We start from the raw sequence: 23,367 nt of genomic DNA, 5'->3' as shown, positions 1-23,367 counted from the left end.
TCATTCTATGCAGGTTTCGTCTGCCAGTTTTTGCTGTTTTGTGTTCTAGGTGTGTAAAAAATGATGCTTTTTTAACATTTTTTGGCAATTACTCGGTTTGTGTGGAAGCTATCTTTTTTGTGTCTTCTACAAAGTTGTATGTTTCAATGATATACAAATATATGCCAAACATTATTACCTTCTAAATGGTAGTTTTTTTGTATATTTGAAAAAAAAAACTAATTTTAAAGACAAGTCTAATATAAACATTATATATTCAAAACAAGAAGAGTTAGAAGAAAAGTGTCTCCAGTAAAGTTTTTTGTAAGAACTTTATCTATAACTTTGCTGAAGAAACCATTTCTCTAAAATGTTAGCCTGAAAAGTTAGCGGTTGAGTTTCGAACTAAACTTTTTTGTCATGATTTCAGCTTTTTTATATACTAAATATCTTCGGAATATAGTATGTCAATAAAACCATTATTTGAAGAGCAAATGAATTAAGTTTAGGTTTTTGAGCTCTCGTACCACTATGCATTTCTAGAAATAACGCTGGTCGACAAAAACGAAAAAAGCCTCAAAGTTTAAACTAGAAAAAATTAAAGAATATACCCTTTTAACCATTTCTGTGAACCTTGGTGCCCCTAATAAATGTATAAATGCGTCAGAAGGTCACAGAATAATTGCTCACCGGGTTCGTCGCTTCTACGTTTACTTAGGGGAAAACTCTTTTTAGTCTCTGAAAAACTTATCTTTGCAAAGGTTAAAAAGCTATAATCTTTCTTTTTTTTCAGTTTGAGCTCTAGGGCAAAACCTATGCTTACCAGGGTAATCATTCATATTTTTCCAGCTCCAGGGCATTTTTCGCTTTTGTCGTATTAAAATGTTGAAATTGAAAAAATTGCTTTAAAACTTAGCCTCCAAGAAAAAAAAAGTTTTTCATTTCTTCATCCTGAGATTTTTAACAAAAAACAAAATGTTTCAAATTTAAGTTTCCCTAAATAAATTAAGCAGAAATCGAATTTTTTTGTGTGCACTATAATAAAGTGTTTATTTAGGTTTTTTTTGGTAATTATTTCGATTTTTTCAGAACAATTTTTTGCGGTGTATACAATTTCACAATTTATTCTCAGACAGTTTTTCTTAAGATCTCAACAAGGTTATGTCACAAAATTTCACGTTCGCATTTGTTTTTATATTCATACAAAACATCCAAACGAAAAAATTTTTCTCTCAAAAACACATTTTCTGAGGCACTCAAACAATTACGTATTTTTTAAATAACTGACTTGAAGAGCAATATCCCAAAACAGTTTCTTGTACACTGGCATACTGGTCCCAATTTTTTCACAAACATTCATTCATAAAAATGCGAATATGTGCCAAAAGTTGGTGCTTTCCTAAATAATATCCCAAATTTTTGTATAGGCTGCAAACAGACAATCAATTAAAATCACCAAAATCATCAATAACCTACACCAATGAGAAACGTGGATAGAGCTCCTTGAAATCACCGCCGAAAATTTAAATTTAAAGGAAAAAAGGGGGTCTGATGAAAATCAATGCTGGAAACTGGTAGGACTAGAGTCTAAAGAGAAAGGGACCAGAAATGATCCAAAATGTGTCTACATGAATAGCTTTTCGACTTAAATACATTTCAAAATTCATAAAAATTTAAACTCTTCTCACATTTCCCTTGATTATTCCAGCATTAAAAAGTTACTTGCAAACGAAAAACTAGTAACTGGTTACAAAAAAGTTCAATGGAATACCCCTACAGATCAGAAATATTTAAATAAAATTTGTGAAGAGTAAAATTAAAATAACAAACTTTCTTTGTTAACAAGTAATGCGATACAACATATTTTTTCATTTAAAACTTTGGCTGAAAGATTACAAAAAAAAAATTTCATATTTTTTACACATTTATATAATATGTATATATTCAATATTTGTATTCGAGAAAGTAAAACAATGTTAGTTATTATTTTGTTGTCCTATTCTGATGACCAATCTAAAGATCCGAAACCTCATTATATCATTGCGATAATCTCAAAAACTTAAAAATATGTAATATGTAAAAATATTCCTGTTATTGTATTTGTTCTTCACATTTATTTGATAGATATAAACAGTTTGATTTGAATTTAAGAATTCATGACATCGGAACGATTCAAATCGGAAAAAAGTCGATATTAAAAATCAGGCGAAATTTTGTTTACCTTGTTAAGCTCCGCTCATTTATTACCTAATGAAAGAAATCTCAAATGATATTCACTAGCAGTCTTGGCATACTCATCGTGTGTAACAAAGAGGCTCATATAATTTGCACAGAACACTGAAGCATGTAGAAAAAAACGGATGAGTTGATTATTGTTTTTCGCGCGCTAAAAGCAAATGCACACTGTGTGAAGAAAGCAAAATACGCAACATCAGAAAGCTTGTATTGTAAAGAGTAAGCGCATAAAGCTCCCGCAGAGAGACTTTCTCGATTGCAACTGATAGAATGTAGATAGCGCACATTTCTTACTCATTGATAAGGGCACTATGATGAAAATTCTAGCTGGGAAAACTTTTCTGACTGTTTCATTAATGACCTGTTCTGTAGCGTTTACGTAGGGCTCTGCGCTATGCTCACTGTGTTATGCTCACTGAGTTTTTTTACTATCACGGTGCAGGTCTATGATAAATTTAGCCCAGACACAGTAAATTTACTCAACAGCACGCAGCTTTGGCTCGCCTTCTCATGTGTTTAGTTATATTCCACACTCCCTACGCGCATGGGCATCGCTCAATAAGGTTGTGCTTTTTTTCTTGCTCATCACAATGCCTACTAAAAACTGATGTGATGCAATTTATGTGTTTATAAATACACAAAGATGAGTAAATGGACAAGACTGTTCACTAGTTCATTAAGCAGACAGTATGTGCAGTAAGGAAAGCGAAAGATAAGCGAACTGGAAATATGATACAGATTTGGCTTTTTCCAAATCTGTATCATATTTCCAGTTCGCTTATTTTTCGCTTTCCCTACTGCACATAATGTCTGCTTAATGAACTTGTGTGTTAACGGGTAAAAGCCGTTGTTCAAAATAGAAATTTAGTTCGATATTCACTAGTATTGCAAATAAATTCTGGACAATTTTTGTGTTATGATTGGCCGCAAAAGAGTTATACCTACTCTCTAAGAATACACAACGAGACAGTAATTCCCCTTAAGAGTATAAGACGAAAGAAATTTGAATCCACTCAGCTCTGCGGCCACTCAAAACCAGAAAGCTTCAGGGTAATAAATTATACAACATTTTCTGACGCATTGTTTCCGTTGGCCGAAAATACTCTTCGTTACCATGATTCTAATATACTAATGCTAATATACTATGCTGGTATATTATCAAGACGCCCCTCGAGAAATCTCTTTCTGTCGAACATCCGATTTGTAAATCAATAGCAAACAATAAAGCAGCTTACGCACTCAAGGACTAACTTCCTTGAAACGATGAAACGCTTCCGAAAAAAATGCTGCCCCTCTTGATTCCACCATTCGATTAATACTTTTGCTCTTGAACTCGCAGACCTAAGCAAACATTAGCTGAATAATTCATAATGCGTCTTCTTCTAATGCCCCTTTTTCTAATGTCAGCTTCTAGTTTCTTTTATGCTCTTCATAAAACTTTTACATCGCACTGGTAACCAGGGTCGATAGCATCGGAAGGTGAACTTCTACGTTTCACTAATGCCCCGGCTCCGAAGTAACCACGAATGCCCGCCCGGGAGCGGCGATCCGCGAACCGCGGTCATCAGAAGGGGCCTATAATCTGAAATCAATCGATCGATTTAAATTTTTTCTCACTCTCGGACGATGTGAAGACGACGGCAACGACGCCACCAAAGACGAAAGCAACCCGCCCAACAACAACAACATTATTCTTCGTGTGTCTGCGGCGCGGGGAGGCCGTAATGCTATATGATTGTAGTATATATTTATTAGTACGTGCCGTGTGGTGCCATGCAATGTGCCGTTCGTCCACCCACCCGCCAGTGGATGACATTCTGGGATTCATATATACACACACACCCATATAGACGTATATTCACGTCACCTAAATCCTATTACTACCTTTGCTGATCGATTTGTCGATAAATTGTCGAGATAGTGGCGGGAAGGCAACATTTCCCCCGCTGCTGTAAATTACAGGGAAACCACTATCAGCAGGAGCGAATTTGCAATTTGTCGCCAATTGATTTTTTTTTTCTATTGCGTCGTAAGAAAAACAAGAATTGGAAATAGATTACAATCAATTGTTAGACGTAGCGAGGAGAATGGCCTCGTAGAATTTTTTGCCGATACTTATGCAATGGTGAGCTGAATTCAATATACTTTTTATCTCTTTTCATATTCTCAGTGGCGCTACATTCGATTTTTTGTGATTTTTGTGCAAATTCAACATTAGATACTGAGCCCGGAAAGCACTAATGCTAACAGGGGGGAACGAGAAAACGGGGTCTTATCACGAGATTCTGGTGCTTAAAAGATGATGAATGTTTATGTGTCACACGGTAGCTTTGAAAAGAAAGCGACACGTTTTTTACCCGTGATAGGAATCATAATGACGGGGGGAGAACATGGGAAATATTTCTACTTTCGGAGACAAAAGTTATCTTTTTGCATGTGAATATGACTTTTTACTTTTACTGGAGACTATTTCAATGAAATTTGGGAAAAGTGTTTTGACTTAGTACTATTCCAACAAATATACTTTTCTAAACTCATAAAAATAATCTTAAAACGAAAAATTCAAATATACAGAGCAGAAAAAAATATTAAAAGTAGTTTCCAGTATAAATATTGTCATACCACCTGAGGTGAATAAGGATTAATTTACACTGAACCCCTTTCACATTGAACCACTTCAGAAAATTGTGGCACACTCTATTTCACTCTAAATTTTTTTCCTATGTGAACTCATCACTGCGACCAGAACCATTGATCTTTTGTGATATCGCCCGGGTGTTATATTATCAACACTATCACTATTAAGAGTAAGTGACATGATTATTATAATTCGTGCTTGTGTATATGTCTTCCTTTTTACGCTTACTATTCCGAGCCTTGGCCCACTGACCTGTTTCATTGTGAGAGGAATTTATTTTAGTAAAGAGGTTTTTATCGAGGAGTGAAGTCGTGTTAAAATTGCCGTCGAAATCAGAGTAATTACGCGCCCGCATTGTACAATTCTACCAAGCCAACGAAGGTCGTAAAAAAAGTGCACAGTGAACCATTTTGAGAGTGAAAATGTACCGATATCCATCGTATACCGTATCCTTGCTTCCATAACAGTAATCAGAAAGAGAGGCAGCGACCGTCCAACGGTGATAATGGATAAGATCGCTCACAAACATGTTCAACAACAAGGTTGGAATAGTGTGTGGAACGAAAACTAGATTTCCATAGTACACTGACGATCAAATCCAAACCGTGAAATCCTAATGCCGCTGGGTGACTCGGAAACACGACGGAAAGTCTTTCATTCTGGATGATGAAACTGCTTTCCTCTATCGAAGTTTCAAATGCCCAGAAATTGCCAATTCTACTCTGAAGACAAATCCACTACTCCTTTAATTGTAACATACAAGTTTAAGCACAAGTATAAATCGAAGGCTGTTGTACGTTGATCCAGCAGGGTGGCACTGAAATATAACATTTATTTCCCTGATATTTTTCAATATTCAGCACAGAAAAGTGCAACGTAGATGAACGCCACTCTGAAATCCAAGTGAAAAAAGTGTTCGATCGGATATGAAACTAAACAGTAAAGGTACCGTATTAGCCTTTTACGCTGTTAAAAATCTCTTTTGGCGCTAAAGAGCCGTTTAAAAAAAATCGCGTCTCGGTAAAAAAATTTCCCTGATTGTTTTTCAGTTTTCCCTGATTTTCTCTGATTTCCCTGATCGAAAAATGAATTCCCTGACATACCCTGATTTTCCAGGTTTTCGATACCCTGTTGATCGCAAATGTGTTCTTAGATTCAACACGTATCAATCATCCTCACTCGCGTACAAGTTTTCCATAGAAACGCTACTGATTGTTTTTCATTTCTAATTGTTCCAAAAACCATGAACAGATACTGAATGAATCACGCACGATAATATCTATTGTATCCAAGTTCGCTTGCATTCAATAGTATCGCGCGAATCTGCGAAAAATTATTGCCAATGATAAATACAAAGTTGTGATTCCTAATGAACGTGAGATTACGTTCAACTATTTGCTTATCGAAGTAAACAGCTATGAGATTTTCGAAATCACCTCGGTGAAAGCACGATTTAGAGTAGACGAATCATGGCTACCTGCAAACATCATTTGAAAGAATCGTGGCGATCGCGCGAGTGCAATCGTTAACGACTCTTTCGTGAAACATTCACTATACTTTGAACGCACTGCATGAAATAAGCAATGCCAAAACGTTCCAATCTGTCTCTTACTTGCAAAGAAATGTGTAATTGTCATTATTCATTCGAAAAAAAAAGGTTATGGGCCCAGCACACTTTCACTGCGCAATACCATAAGTGTGGCATCCGAAGGTCGGACGGTGAATCCCGGACCATATGTCAGTGTTCACTAACCGCATTTTGAATTAGCTAAAGTCTTCAACCTTTTTAGTGAACACCCGCTATGCAGATTTTTACCGTACACAGTAAAAAAAATTTACATTTCTTAAAATGCACATAAATGGAGCATTGGTTTAAAATTAGTTTATTTGACACGGCCCGATACATTTTCTGTTTTACTGAGTCAAGTACAATTCGTATTAATTTTACGTTAGCAGGGAAAAGAGGGAGGCCTTTTTTTATTCTCGCGGCCGACTACGAGCTAGTAGGGATTTAAGGTGAGAGGAGGGGAGATACAATTTTGGTAAATGGAGCATTAAAAACCATGTAATATTCCGTGTGGCATTATATTCACATGCAATGTAAATGAATATATTGTTAATTTACATGCATATTTATATTCAAAGCTTTAAGTTTATATCACTTATCGTACAAATTGACATGGTTTAAAACGATTCTGTATTGTGCATTATTAACGGTGTGAAATTATATAAGTTTTTCACTTTATGTGCTAGAAACCGTTATGTGCTTTCATTTGTATTAGTTGTAAATTTCATTTTTTGGTACTGTGTAGGGTATAACTGCCTTTAATGGACCACTTAGTAGCGTAGCTGCAAATTTTGCAAGAAAAAGTGTGAATATCTAAACTGAATTAAGTATTTCATTATGTAACATGAAGTAACATGTTTATCATCTTTTCTGCATGAAAAACAACTAGATAATACCTCTATTTTCTTATAATAAAAGAAATAAATCATCGTTTCCTTAATCGGACCACAACAATTTCCTAATTTGGACCAGGTCTAAATAATACATCTTTTTAACCGTAGTTGCCGCTGATGAAACTAACTCTTGCTTACGCACTGAGAGTTCTGGATCTGGATCAACTGTAGACTGCACCCGTTCTTTCGTAATAGGGAATCCTTTACGTGCCACCCGAGTTATCCAGCCAACAATTGAATCCTCTTCCGCGGCAGTAAATGCAGTTTGTTTACCTTTTCGTGGTTTTCCTGGCCACTTGCTGCTTGCACGGAACATTACGGTGGATCGTGGAACATTGGAGCGCCTGCAAGCTTCTCTAGTCGAAACACCACTTTTTATTGCTTGAAGACACTCAGTAACAGTTGCTTCAGTATGTTTTTTACCGATCCCATTTTCCCATTTTATCCCATTTTAGCAGCAATTTTATACAATAACACGATCATAACAAATTTATGGTAACTATGATTCGCGGCGTTATTTCGATGATAGCTCTTGTTCGAATAAGGCTCTTGTATGCCGGAATAAGGAAAACAGTATTATTTCCACCCTTAATTCGGCCACTTTTTTTTTAATATTTTAAATTTTTAAATTTTTAATATTTTAATTCAAATTCTATCTTTTCTCATGGAGAATTTCGGACTCGGATAATAATTCGAATTTTGATGTTTTGATGGCATGGGAAATTGATGAAAAGTTTTAAACTCGTATTTCTGTGTAATAATCACGTGCTAGCCCGTCATGAACGCATTTCAAACGAATACATACCAACCTACAATGCACAGCCTTTTGAGCATAAATATTCAAACTTCAAATGCTATTGTGTTTTTGACAAAGTTTTTGTATATCTCAAGGGGAAACTTTTGAGGCAAATAGATTGTTGATTTATCCCCCTGAAAGAGCAATGAAAATTTTTTATTCATTTTATTACTTGTCAAATCAAAGTGAAGTCTTTAGCAAAGTTGTAGGTAATGTTATGCGGAAAAACTTTGCTGAAGATACTTTGTTTCTATTTCTTGAAGGTATTTTGATACACAGACATTTTTTGAACTTCGAAGAAATTTTTTTTTCGGATTACGTGAACATTTTATCAGTAAGCAGAAAAAAACAACGATATGCCATCTTAGTCTGTTGCTTTCAAAAATAAGCCGGGCAAGAGTGATAAACGACATTAGCCTCAGCAAATAATATTTGCATAGTGTTGTTCAATTACAAGTCAGGTTATGGAAGGTTGTGTTCATTTCTGTAGTATCTAAATATTTTCTTATTGATGCTTATGGGTCATTCCATACGACGTGTACATGCCACTTGGACACGACCATCACGGATTTGGCTCAAAGCTGGGGGAATTATTCATCTAAGTTCACTATGAAAAACCTAAATTATTCCACCTAGCGGTCAGACCCAGCCTTTCTCATTCAATTTTTTATTTGTGAAAACAGATTTACATAAACGCTTCAATCCAATAAATGTATATTCACTCTTTAGGTTCTAAAATATTGATGTTTTAATCTATACATATAAAAATGCAGTCCAATCTGTCAGTCTGTCTGATCCATATAGGCTCGTAAACTACCGAACCGATCGACGTGAAAATTTGTATGTAGGGGTTTTTGGTGCCGATAAAGGTTCCTATGATAGTTTGAGACCCCTCCCTCTTCTGGAAGGGAGGTGTCCCATACAGATGAAACATAAATTTCTGCACAACTCGAGAACAAACCAAGCAAATGAAACCGAATTTGGCATGTGGATGTTTTAAGGGGTAACTAATATGTCCATAATAGTTAGATGAAACACAAATTTGTGCACATCTCGAGAACTAATCAACCAAATGAAACAAAATTTGGCAGGTAAATGTTTTTAGTGGTAAAAAATATGTACATAATGGTTTGACACCCGAATCCCTCTTCTATAAGGAAGGGGTTCCATAAAAATGAAACACAAATTTCGCACAGTTCAAGAACCAATCAAGAAAATACAACCAAATTTGGTATGTGAATGTTTTTAGAGGTAACAAATTTGTCCATAATGGTTCGACGCCCCTCCCTCTTCTGGAAGTACATGTTTCTTCACAAATTTCTGCACATCTCGCGAACTAATCAACTAAATGGAACCATATTGGCAGGTGGATGTTTTTAGTGGTAACAAATATGTTCCATAATCGACCTCAGACAACATTTTGGATTGTAAGATGGCAACTTTCCACCCAATATAATAATATCCGGATCTAGAATAATACACAGGTGCTAAAATCGACCACAGATAGCATTTTAAATTCTAAGATGGCGACTTCCGGTTACTGAAAACAGCAGAAAATGACCAAATACCACCCAATATGAGTTTTTCTTTAACCAGTATGCCGTTCAAAATCCAGAAATTGTCTCCAAAAGCCATTATGAAATCCAAAATGGCGACTTCCGGTATCGGAAGAACAGCGCAAAAGACCAAATACCACCCAATATGGGTATTTCCGGAACCGTAATGATGCACTGAAGCCACAAATCGACTTCAGACAACATTTTGAATTGTAAGATGGCAACTTCCGGTTTTTGGAAAACAGCCTAAAATGGACGATTCCCATTAAATATGAGTTTTTCTGGAACCAGAAAGATGCACAGAAGCTAAAAATTGATCACAGCCACAGTCTTGAATTTCAAGATGGTGACTTCCGGTGTCTGGCAAACAGCCGGAAATGACTAAATACCATTCAATATGAATGTTTTCAGAACCAGAATTACGCCCAGATGACAGAAATTGATTTCACAGGCAATTTTAAAGTCCAAAATGACGACTTTCGGCTTCTGAAAAACAGTCCAAAGTGACCAAATATCACCTAATATGAGTTTTTCTTTAACCATTATCCTAAATACCATTTTGAAATACAAGATGGCGACTACCGGTTTGTGAAAAACAGCCTAAAATACTATCCAATATGAGTATCTCTGAAACCAGAATGATGCAAGGAGCTAACAATTGTCCTCAGGGGTGCTAAATTTGCTAAATGGCAACTTCTAGGCAACAGTGGGAAATGACCGAATAATACTCAATATGGATATTGACCCTGGACACCATTTTGAATTTAAAGACGACCACTTTAATTTTTGGAAAAACAACCTAAATAACTAAATACCTCCCAATATGGGTATTTCCGGTGTCAGATTGATGCCAGAAAATCTGCTGAAAATGACCGAATACCACTCAATATAAATATATCTAGAGTTAAAGTGATGTAAACAAGCCAACAGTCGAGGATGTTGTCATTTCGATTAAAACCAATCATTTTAAACGAGTTGTTATTTGACTTTGATCATATCCTATGGCCGATTGGTTAAGCATTTGCAGACTTTAAACACATCGCAAGGATTCAATGAATTTGAAACGTTCAAATAGTACGATACCACACTTAAATTATGTTAAGGCCACATATATCGATCAAAGCAGGTATAGTTTTAAATAGTCTTTGAATTTCTCTTCTTTCCATAACTTTTGAGCCACATTTCAAATTGTTAACTTCATTGTTATTTGTGAGTTTGAGAGATGACTCGTTCGTATGACACTAGTAATTTTCAAATAAGTCATGTACTCTTTGAGATAATAGACTTTCGTTGTATTGTTAATAATTTAATACATAACAGTTGCTTAAGTTCGATTATAATCAAATGAAATGAAAACGAATAGGGCAGCCAGACTTTGAAACCACGTGTTCAATCATAATTCATCAGTTAACCCTTAACTAGCCCGCTCATCTGATATCAATATTGATCAAATCGGTTGTGTAGTTTCTGAGATAATGAAGTTTCGTGATTTTCACAAGTCGGTACATTACAGATGAAGTTACAGTTCGATTACAGTAAAATTCAATAGGGTCTTCTGAGGCAGCTAGACCATTCATTTGACACTAATTTTGTGGAAATCGGGTTAGCCATCTCTGAGAAAAGTGAGTGAGTCCAAGTAGTCATCGGAATATGTTCCTTTGCATAGCTGGATTTCACATTTTTAAACATAACAGGCAAACTAATGGTCCGATTGCAAAACAAATCAATAGAATCTTATGGGGCAACTAGACCTTCCATTTGACACTGATTTTATTAAAAACGGGTGAGCTATCTCTGAGAAACATGAGTGAGATTAAACAGTCTTCAGAACACGTTTCTTTTCATAACTTTTGAACAACATGTTCAATCTTTATAAAATTCTAAACTTAAGGGTTTTTCAAGTAGCCCGTTCTTTTGAGACCAATTTTGTTCAAATCGGTTGCATAGTTTTTGAGATAATGATGTTTTATGATTTTTACTATTTGATACATAACCTCGAAACTAAAAATCCGATTACAATGAAATTGAATAGGGTCTTATGGGACAACGAGGCCTATCATTTGCAATTAATTTCATGAAAATCGGTCCAGCCATCTCTGAGAAAAGTGAGTGAGAATAAAAATCTGCACACACACACACACACACTCACATACAGAAAATGCTCAGCTCGTCGAGCTGAGTCGAATGATATATGCCATTCGGCCCTTTGGAGCACTTTTATACTTTCGGTTTTGCAAGTGATTGCTATACCTTTCTAGGAGAAAGGCAAAAACCCCAATTTTGGTGTCGATTGGAATACCCCCCGCTCTGTGGGATCCCCCTCTTTGTGACAAAGTCAGGCAGTTTTTGTTCGAAATTCCGTTTTTATTTTTCTTACAATTCATTGATGTAGGACGTCCGCAAAATACTGATAGATGATTTTTAAAGAAAATAAACCAAGGAATCCAAAAAAATATGATTTTTGACTGGAAGTGTTGCCAGATAAATTATTTTTGTATTTGAAAACTAAATTTACATTTTTCGGCAAATGCAGCCATTTTTATTTTAAATTTGATAATTTCGTCGTGTTCCTTGGAAAATTTCACGTAAGAAACAACTATCATCCCGAGGTAATATGAGCCAATCTGATGAGTGAATTTTGAAGAAAATAAACCAAGGAATTCAAAAAAAATATAATTTTTGACCGGGAATGTTGCCAGATAGAAGATAAAAAAATATAATTTTTGATCGGGAGTGTTGCCAGATAGATTATTTTTCTATTTTAAAACTAAATTTGCATTTTTCGGCAAATGTAGCTGAGTTTATTTTAAACTTGAAGGTTTCATCGTGTTTCTCGGAAAATTTTACGTAAGAAACACTTATCACCCCGTGGTAATATGAGCCAATCTCGAGATATAGCATTTTAACGAAAAACTAATTACGAAATTAAAAACCATTTTTTCGTCATTCGATAGAAGCATTTGTGGTCAAAATCTGGTTTGTTATATCCAACACCGTGATGTAGCTTCAGATATTTACTTCTATACCACAGAAAAACAGATGAATGCAATTCAAACGACAATTCGATTGTCTTAGCCTAAGGCCGATGTCATACGAACTGCGAAACGATCGCTTGATAAGAACTAGTGCTGGGACTTTCAACCGGATATATTCGTAATCCAGTTATCCGAAGCTCGGATCACGGATGGCTAAACAAATACTATTCGGATGTCCGGATATCCGGATACGGATAATCGAATAGTCGGATATTCGGATATCCGGATATTTACTATTCGGATATCCGGATATTTACTATTCGGATATCCGCAATTTTTTTTCTATCTTTTTAAGCTCGTTCAAATAAAACGTAACGCGAAAAATGGCTTTTTCACAATCCCCCATACCCTCGTAAGTTATTATTCACATAATTCTCATTAAACTATGTTCGGATATAAAATCCGGGTATCCGGGTATCCGACTATCAGAAAATCCGGATATCCTGTCGGATAATATCCGGATATCCGATTGATCCGGATTTTGGATATTTGTCGGATATCCGAGGTCGAATATCCGGATATTTCAATCCGGATAGTCCCAGCACTAATAAGAACCAAGAAAACCTGTATTTTCATAAATATTAAAAAAAGAAATTAAATTCAAAATAATCAAAAAATCGATGCATTTAGAATGTTAACTACCAAGAGCTTTCTGATTCAAAATGAGCACCTGAATCTTTTAAAATCATCATAAACAAATATTTTGAAAAGTGTTGAAATAAGAATTTTTGTTTAAAAATTAATCTTCCATAAAAAATGTGATTTTCATTTCTCCATCCTGAGTTTCTTCTAAGCCAGTTGAAATGCTAACCAATGCCATGATACATGCGCCCTTTTAGAAAATAACTCTTGAGTCTGAAAAATTCCTCATAAAAAATACGCAGTTTGCGAAGCCAAATACGTGTGCAAAATTTCATTCAAATCAAAAATGGTTGATATTCGACCATAGTTTATTTGCCGCGATTTTGCTCTCTATGAGCGTTTCCATGCCAAATTATCTGAAAATTTGCATAAATTCAGTCGACCATTGTTGATTCTAGTGACACTTTGCACGCGTTTTTGGCTTAGAAAACTACGTATTTTTTAAAGATGGAGCTATTCTTTAGACTCAAGAGTAATTTTCTAAAAGGACGCATGTATTTTGACATTGATGATAACCAATCAAAGCATTCTAAGCATTGTAAATCAGAAACTCTGATGTACAGAAAAACTGTCTGAAAGAGAATTGTAGAAAACAAATGTGACCTTGTGAAAAAATATACACACCGAAAAGATAATTTCAGTGCGAAAATTTCTAAATGAACACCAAGATTTGATTTACAAAATAAAAGTTGAATTTTTTCTTAATTTATTTAAAAATAAAACCGAAGTTATAATAAAACTTTTGGTACGAAAAACATTTTTCATCGAAGTTTAAGTTTCAAAAAAATATCAATTTCATCATTTTCGGAAACAATTGTAGGTTAATGATGTCAAATGATTTTAAAAATTATTTGAAATCAAAAAGCTCATGATGATTTATTTCATAAATTCATTCTTTTTCAAATTAAAATGGTTTTGAGTTGAGAAAATTAAAAAATAAATTTGAATTTTAACAATAAATCAAAACAAGGTTGAATATTCTTCTCCACCTGTGAAAAACACCCAGTTTTCTTACCCAAATACGTGTGCAAAGTTTCATTCAATGCAAAAATGGTCGTCATTGGACGATATAGTAAACTTTTAGCTCATAGTAAACTTTTCATATCTTTTGACAATTTGAGATTAGGTTTTTAGCAGATTTAAGTTCCACTTTTTGCCTACTTGGACCACAGTGCCTACTGTGACATGCTCTGTTTTCTTGTAGGTGAAAATATCGATAGAATCTATACATTCATGAGCCCAGACCAATTTGATGTCCTAAAAGAAAAGCTGGCAAACAATCTACAAACCTTTTAATGGTTTTGGTAAGTTTTGGTTAATGGTAAGAATTCAAATTCTGGTTTTGAAGAAAAAAAAATCATAATGAAAATAAATGAAAATTCATGCGATTTTCTAAAAGTAATTCTTTGCCAACCATCTCTCTACCAATCGTATATATTGAGATTTGTAAAAAACGTTCAAAAACATCAGACCTTTTCCATTCAAAACATTTTCGAAGAAAAACTATGCAAAGTTGCTCAATTTGGCAAATTCTAAGAGGATACTGCATGTCCCTAATTCAAGTTGGCACGAAACCGGTCCATACGCAAGATAATGATTATTTTTTTTAACTATTTTATTATAATTACCATGTATAACAATTTCTAGAGAATATCGCAATATAATCATAATGAATCGAGTGAATACAACAATCAATTTGATAGCCTAAAAATATTTCTTGACTGACAAAGGAGGTAAACACAGCAAACCAGAAAAATATCGACAACAAGTATATGATAACAAGTTACAACGTGCGCTCCCTAAGTAATCGTGTTATAACAAAATTGATTGCTATTCTTAATATTTCAATTTTAGTAATAGTTTAGTTTTATATCTACTAGTAGGCATAACGTTGGTCTGTATATTATTTGAACAGTATTAAAAAAAGCTAAAAAATATGCATTAGATTTTCAATTTTTTTTTTTTTTTTTTTTGACTGGTTGAGTAGAATTTATTTGTTACAGTTACATTTGTTACATTTGTTTCACTTATAAGTCGTATTGTTCTATCAAACGATGCAGTGTAAATCCTAATGGGAGAAATATCAGCTGGTACGATGGTGGCCCAACAAGCCAGTCGTTGTTGTCGTAGGTTCGAGTTTCAGCCTAGGAAAGATTGTTAATGTCAGTAGGATAGTAACGCTAGCCTCGCAATTACCCTATACATTAAAAAGTTAGCCGCGAAGTTTGTTGTTTATAGCAAACAGAAAGTCAGTTCCGAATCAGAATGTAGTACGAAGGCTTTGTTTTACTAAATAAATGCTAATTGGAGTGTCTCAAAACTTATTTATGTTTGGAAATAAATCTTCGGTTTTTAGAAACAATCTTCACTTTGGCGGCAATTTTAATAAAAATCGTTTTTTTTTCTTCAAAATTTCCAACGGGTTCTTCTTGGTTTAAACTATGATCCAATTTTTCTCGGAACAATTCAGGGACCCAAGAATGAATTACATTTTTTTAATTGTCCAAAAAGATGTTTCTTCACACTTTTCACGGTTTTTTTACAAATGTCTCGTTTCAAGGAAAATGGTTAATTTCAATATATTTTTATTTTCAAAAATTCATAACATTTAAACCAGTTGATCGATTTTTGATGTTTAAAAAAATATCAATCGATTCAACTAAAGTATAAACAAATTTTGAAAAACAGCCCTCATTTGTAAAGTCAAATGTGCCCTTCTAAACGACACCGAGAGATAATGTTTGTGCTTACCCCAGAAAGTACGACGAACAAATGAGAAGAAGGTATTTTTAGATGAAAAACATCAGTGACTTTGAATAGAATAGAGATATTTACAATTTCAGCAGTACAAAATGTTTGTCAAAAAAGGTTCTAAAGTTCGAAGACAGTTTCGATGTGATAATTGAAATAAAACAGTCAAAGAAAAAATGACATTTTTTCACTTGCGATTTAGAAAAAAACAGCTTTCATTCGTTTTTTACAAAGTTGCTTAAAATAACACAAGATTACAATATCATAGAACAATTTTATTTTATATCTACAAGAATAATATGTAGCAACTTTGTAGAAGAAAGTTTTCTGATTGCAGTAAATCACGAATTACTTCATTGGGAATAGAGATAACGAAAAACGAAATAAAATCCTCGCCAAAAAATCGATTTAAGGAAATTTTTGATCACAAAAATCGACTCTATCTAAAATCTCTATGAAACTTAACAAATAAACATTTTTGCATAGAAATATTCCACTAATCTCGACATGTTTTGGATTCCTGGCAATTTAACTTAAATGTCTTGTACTAGATGCTTTTCCCTCAAGTTATGAACCGCACAAAAAATGAACAAAACCACAGGTAAGCCGAACAAAAGCTCCCTCTAAGCAAAAAAATGAATCATTCGTTACACTAAAAGATTCGTTGGCTCGGTTAAGAACATACCTGCTATTGATGGTGGCTATTGTTAATTTCCCTACAGTGTCCAGGTCTACAAAGGACACCCCCACGATAACATCGACTGAGTTTTCTTTTCAGAACGCTCCTGGATAACAATCGATGTCTATTTGCCAGACTATTGTCCTCCGAGATTCACATCGTTCGTCATTACTGCGATCACCTTTGCTCGAGCACCTGTTCCGTTCCCACAAAGAGAGAGAGAGAGAGTATTTCTATTTGTTTGCTTTTTTTCGCAATCCAATTAATCGGACTGTTGTATACACGGTCATCCGCTTACCATGGAATCCACTTTCCAATAAGGGGTAAGCACTTCGATAGTTGTACTAATTTTCCGAACAAACAGCAGATGGATTTTCCTCGCTGTTTCGGTTTGATGTAATTCAGCTTAATTCGAAGTGGTGCAGCATGAGCTGCTGTTTCTAGCACTATCACTATTATAGATAAACCTCACAACGTGTTTCACTTATTAGCTAGGCTTTTCAGTATACTCCCAATGCGTATTCAATTACGATTATCACTACACTATCTGATTTCATCCGTTTTCGATACACTAATTAACACTAATTGAATTTGAAGACGGCCGCAAATCTCCCAGCTGCCTTCGATGGGGTGCAATTTCTACCGCGTGGGAGTTTCAATACACTCGCGCTACACAGCCGATTTCCGCAGATAGTTAACACTTGATTGCACTCATTTTCCATCATACTCGGCAATGTAACTCGGTGAAATGTCGTAAAAGTAATCGATTTTCTCACCAGAATACCGTGCGCCTTCCGCGCACGTGTATAAAGCTCGAATTCGCACGATCACGTTTCAACTATTTATTATCCATAAACAGCAGCAGTTCAAACAGCTGCCATAAGCCATCATTGCGTTGTACTTTTCGCTACCAAGGAACCACAAATTCAACGGTTAACTGCACTAATTCCGCGTACGAGAGACCCACACTTTGACTGTTTTCCAGAACAATCTTAGATGACAACAGTACTGGCCCCCCTAGGATACCGAACCAGTGCCTCCGATAATCACAATCCGTCACACTGTATAAGTCAATATCTTACGCCCGCGAAACAGGAAGTTTATCACACCGTTCGATCTGCTGGACCTTCAACGACATTGTATCGCTGTTTTTCTTCTTCTCCATCTTACAGCACAATCGAAACCTTTTCTAATTCCAGATCTCAACGGTTCAGCTTAAATTCTACTCCCACACAACACTTGAGCCGAGCACTAAATCCTTTCCGACTCCGCGCGGGACTCTCTTCCCAGAAGCAGTAAAAAGATAAGAAGAAGAACAAAAGTAACTAATAGGCAGGATATCTATCAGAGCCCAAAGTTAGTATAAGTGTATGTATGGCTATGATCGACCACCGGATTATAAGCGAACGCGGTTTTGCTGCACGACCGGAGCAAATTTGGCACTGAACTGAGACGAGCGGGTTGACCAGTTGAACCAGCAACCTATCGCGACCCAAGTTCGGCGGTAGAACGCAGCCTGGACCGAGAGGACGGCGCATACTCACCACGGGTTCAGCGGGGACGCAAACCACCGACAGCTGATTGGAACGATTTGAATTTGCTCGAGAGCGCGGTTCGAGCAGTGATACCGGAGCACGTGGTGCGCAGCAACACACGGAGTGGATTTTTCTCGTCCCGCACTACCCGTGGGGTGGAATGAGTGCTGGAAAGATGCTGTAAATGTGGCAGCGCCAGATTTAAGCAGACTTCAAACTGTCTTTTTATCTAATATCTGCTGTAATCGTGCATGATTTCATGTATGATTATTCTTGCAGTAGTTTTGCTTCTCTGACGCATACTGTCACACTTCAACTATTTTTATCTTGTAACATAGAGGTGAAAAGAATATAACCAAATCCAAAACTAAAGCATAGAATGCTACCCATTTACTTTTACATCGTTATAGAATTGAACCGACATATATTGCAAACTCATCAATATTTGATAAAATGTTTGGGAAGGTATCCTCTGCATGTTGATTGGGATTAACACCGATTTAACGGTAAGGCCGCCCACGTTCAAATGGTGGTTCTTTTGAAACGATGAATGTTAATACGGGCTTGAAATTCATTGCATCTTCCCGAACACCACGTGAAAATGGTAATTAAAGAGTGAGGAAACAGTTCAAGATTCATTTTAGTAGCTTATGTTATTTCATGACTAGTGTGCGTTAGAGAGTATGACATCAGTGAACAATTCAGCTTTGATTTCATTTTGATAAATATTATAATTGTTTTTCATGGGGAGTAAGTTAATATAAAGGACTATATTCTCACAAAATAAAAAAAAAGAAAGTTAATTTTAGCTTAGTTCTGCCTGTGCTGTACATATCAATGATTGCTACGCCGTGATGGATCCGAGCCACTCAAGCTGCACAATGAATCAACTGAAAGAACGACTGGGAGTGGTAATTCTTCCTCACTGTGCATCTTTCAATGACTCGATTTTTTATAGACCAATAACGGCGCCGACCATGTCTGCGAAACGGTTCACTGTTCGGTGTTACAATTTCCATTTTGAAATTTTGACATCAAACGATGTCAAACACGTTTAGGTTTCATCTCACAAAGTTTTATTAAAAAGTTAACAAAATATCCTGATTTATAAGTGAATGTGCCTTTGCAATTCAAATCAAAAACATCCTTCAGAAGATGGAATAAAAGAGATTTGATTAGACTAAAAGAGGTTGGATAAGAATGGTAAGTCTAAAAATTGAAAGTTTTCGTCGAAGTGAAAAAGATATTCTGCAATGTTAAAATGTAGTTTTTGCCTTGTTAGAGACCGAGCATACCTCTGCATCCTTACAAAGACAACGGAAGGAAGTTTTTGTTACTGGGTAGGTTTTTAATCAGAATTCACTTTGATGAGTGATATGATTATGTAGGTATATATAATGTGAGATAAATAAAAATGTACATATAATTACACCTTATATCAAATACTTTATTCTGTTGTATTTTGCCTACGTTTAGTTAATTTTGGAAAAAGAACTAAAAGTGTAAAACAACATGTAAGCAACATGTGTGTTATATTTTTTTGGTTTAATTGGGGAGACTTTTATCTAGAAAACCCCAAAAGGATCAGTCTTCAGTTCAAACCCTATTGAAAGATCTCAAATTTACCGTTTCAAGCAAGTTTGATGATTCCTGTTTTCATGTTTTTTTGCAATATGAGTAAGCCCGAATGAATTTAATTTTTATTCTATGTCACCCTTCTTGACTAACTGTGATAACTTTGGACATAGACACAATTCAAAATTTGGATCGGTCTGATCTATTGATACCATTGTTCTTCGAGAATGTTTAGAACAAAAAATAAATATATAGAAATAACACAAAAAATGCAGCCATGAGATTTCCGAAGTCTTCCTATCCACTACATTATCCTAGATGTTCTGTTTCATTTCCAAAAAAAAAACTCTCTGCTCAGAATCAGCCTTTTTATTGGCGCCGAGTCCGATTTCATAAATAAATACAAAAACAAGGCCATTTTGACGAGGTGTACCTAATGCCGCGGCTCTAAATCTGGAACCTGTTTCAACGTACTAAAGAAAATCCAGAATTCCGTCACGCAAAAAAAAAAACAATTAACAAACCCCGCTAAGTGTGACGCCATTTATTGGCACTCTCTAAATCATCAATAATATCCTAAAAGGTTGACAAGCTAACCAATATATTGTTACTGGAAGTTTCACTAACAATTCTAGAGTTTTATTTAAATAATATAAATATGTATTATCACGACATAGAGCACGTTGTTTGGTCATGTCCTGTACACCGTGACGCCAGGTCTAAATTAATAGTTTCCCTTAAGGCCGAGGGTAGACAGCCGGCTGTTCCTGTTCGTGATGTCTTGGCGAGCCGTGACCTATCCTGCATGTCCCTTATATACGTTTTCCTGAAATCCATCCACGCCCCAGTTTAATCCTATTCCCGTCCGCCTACATCCAACCAAACGACAAGAACACGTTAAGACCCCGGATCCGGAAACAGCAACTAGACCCGCACGATACTCTCAGGGCTCGAGGGAGATAACCCAATTTTCCAGTCCGTAATATCTTGGCCCAGCAGCGGAACATATTCAATATGCTGCTTACCTATGGCAATGGAAAGCTATCAAACAACAAATCAGTGCTTTTTATGCAAAACATTCTAGCTTTGAGTTAGATTTAGTTTCAGCTCGTAGTCGGCAGCGAGGATAAAAAATTTGCTTTTAGTTATTAAGATACTTTAGAAATTAAGCTGCCAGATATATATGGCGCCGTTAAACATTAAACTGTATTCGTGCCGTGTCAAATAAATTATTGATGAAGAAAAAAAAAATAAATATGTACCTTATATCGAGGTAAAATGTATGTTATATAAAGTGACGCTATATTGAGGGTATATTATGAAAAGGGTACCTTGTATCAAAGTTAGCCTGTATTAGAGTATTAGGGGCTGGACAAAATGATTGAGATAGGAAAAATTTTGTCAATCTTTAAATAGTCAGAACTTCAGTTCTAGGCAACTAAATTGTCTATCTAAAAACCATCATTTTAAAAAGATCTCAAACAATCGTAATTTCTAAAATCACTTTTTGTTTTTAAAATTTATATTTTCTTAGTGTATGATCCGAAATTAAATTTTTTATTATTTTTAAATAAAAGTTCAGATAATTTTCTAGAAGCTATCCATTCTCTATCTCTCGTCATTATTTAGATATGTTGATTTATAAGAAAGAGGTTTAAATACTTCAAACCTTTTAAAATGTTAGTCCAGATAAATTTTCAAACAAATGTTTGCAAAGCTGCTTCGTTCACTAAGGCCTATACACTCACAAAGTTTTACTGAGCTCTGCTAGGGTGCCCAAGGAAAATGGTACGCAACAAGAGAAAAACTTGATAAAAACTACACACATACTTAATTAATTCATATCTCGATGGTTCTTCGATAGATTTTCAACCTTTGGTCACCAATGAACTCGGAATGAATTCTTGTTTATTTTAAACATATAAACCTAAAAGAAACAAGATGTCAGGAAAAGTTATAAGTCCAAGTAATTCTTGGAAACTAGAATAGTTTCCCAGTAAAATGAAACCAGTTTCAACAAAATTGATTCATTTTTCGTGAAGTTCTGGCTATTTGAAAATTGACAAAATTTTGTCTGTCTCAATCATTTTGTCTACCCCCTGTATCAACAAAAAGGGGACGAAATGTTCATAAATCGGTTTTTTTTTCAACCGATTTCATTCATTCTTGCAGCAATCAGTTGGCAAATTATACGCGCATCCGCTCTAATGCAGAAAGATGTTGTTTAATTATGAGAACCATTATACTATTGAAAGTTGTCAAGCTTTGTTGAAAAGAAAATTACGTCCTCTGATTGGTTGCTTGCTGGCTTTCTCTAAAAAGGTCAACAGAATAGTATATCTAGTTAGCCGTAGCGTAGCGTATTGCGGCAGTAGAAGTAGCAGGTTGCATCAGTATCAGCTGGCTTTGCGAATTTGCTTCCGGCTCAAACAAATTACTTGCCGGTTGATCACATATCTCAGCAGCAGCGTGGTAGCGTTTCGATTCGCCGATTAAGGGCCTCGGTCTTCCCCGCGATGAAGTTTTGCTTCATTTCTGCTATAACATATTCTGTGCTGGATCCTAGCAATCAAAATCTGCCGCTTAAATTTACCAAGTGTGAAACTGAAAACAGTTTTTACAGTGTGTTTTGTCAGAGTGCCTTATTCCCTCACGGGGCAGTACAAAATTTGCGATCAACACCATATTAAATTTTAACCCTCTAGTGCCCAAATTAATTTCTGAACGGACTTCGATAAAATCACTATAAACCATAATAAACACTTTTTAAGTATTCATTGAAGCTTTTCGGAACTTCGACTGAAGCCCGCCAAATGGCGGCATTGGGCACTAGGGGGTTAAACCGCGAAATACCCTCCCTAGGGTAACTATACAAGTAAAGAAGAGTTTTTTGATTTGAGCAAGCAATAGTAGACTATTTGACTCAATAATAAAACACTCTCAACAATGCATTTGTTAATAGTGTGCGTAGTTATGCGGTCGTGTCTTGAATACAACCTCCTACCATTTTGCACAGGGTGCGCCATAATTATTGCAACAAGAAAGCCATGTATTTGGCAAGTAAGAGAATACTTTTGAAGTAAAAATAATTTATCGAAAAAAAAACAATTAACAACAACTCATTCAATGTGTACTCCTATAGCTCTGATGACAGCTCGGAGGCGCTTAGGATACGACTCGACGGTGGACCGAATGTCATTTTGAGGAATTTTCTTCTAGCAAATTGAGCAAAGACTTCTTCAACTCGCCCAAACTTGTGTGTTTTCGTGAGCAGGCCTTTGCTTCTAACATCCCCCAAATCGAGAAGTCTATTATGTTGGGATCTGACGAGTTTGAAGGCCAGTCATCCCTGGTGATGACAGAGGGGAAGTTGAACCTGCACCAGTGTTGAACGGTCTTCTTTTTGTGAGCCGGGGCACCGCCTTGCATGAAGGTCCAGTTTTGATCGTTATCCGTTTTCTGGGCCCAACAAATATCGATGAGCAA

The 23,367-nt window shown here is 35.6% G+C and overlaps 2 protein-coding genes across 9 annotated transcripts in view; one reads left to right on the top strand and one right to left on the bottom strand.

Moving 5' to 3' along the window:
* Positions 1-18,206, bottom strand: part of LOC129726683 (uncharacterized) — a 446,412-nt gene extending 428,206 nt beyond the window's left edge. For 6 of the 7 annotated variants that reach the window (XM_055683651.1, XM_055683660.1, XM_055683658.1 and 3 more), the window contains exon 1: positions 16,778-18,206. The gene's annotated coding sequence lies outside the window, so the exon portion shown is untranslated. The remainder of the gene's footprint in view (positions 1-16,777) is intronic. The other variant, XM_055683652.1, reaches the window with a different exon arrangement.
* Positions 1-23,367, top strand: part of LOC129726695 (60S ribosomal protein L36) — a 548,226-nt gene that overhangs the window by 362,329 nt on the left and 162,530 nt on the right. The window lies entirely within an intron of this gene.

Source organism: Wyeomyia smithii, chromosome 3 (genome assembly GCF_029784165.1).
Source record: "Wyeomyia smithii strain HCP4-BCI-WySm-NY-G18 chromosome 3, ASM2978416v1, whole genome shotgun sequence".
Lineage (NCBI taxonomy): Eukaryota > Metazoa > Arthropoda > Insecta > Diptera > Culicidae > Wyeomyia > Wyeomyia smithii.
The sequence above is the reverse complement of the archived record's forward strand: the minus strand, read 5'-3'. Positions and strand labels throughout refer to the sequence as shown.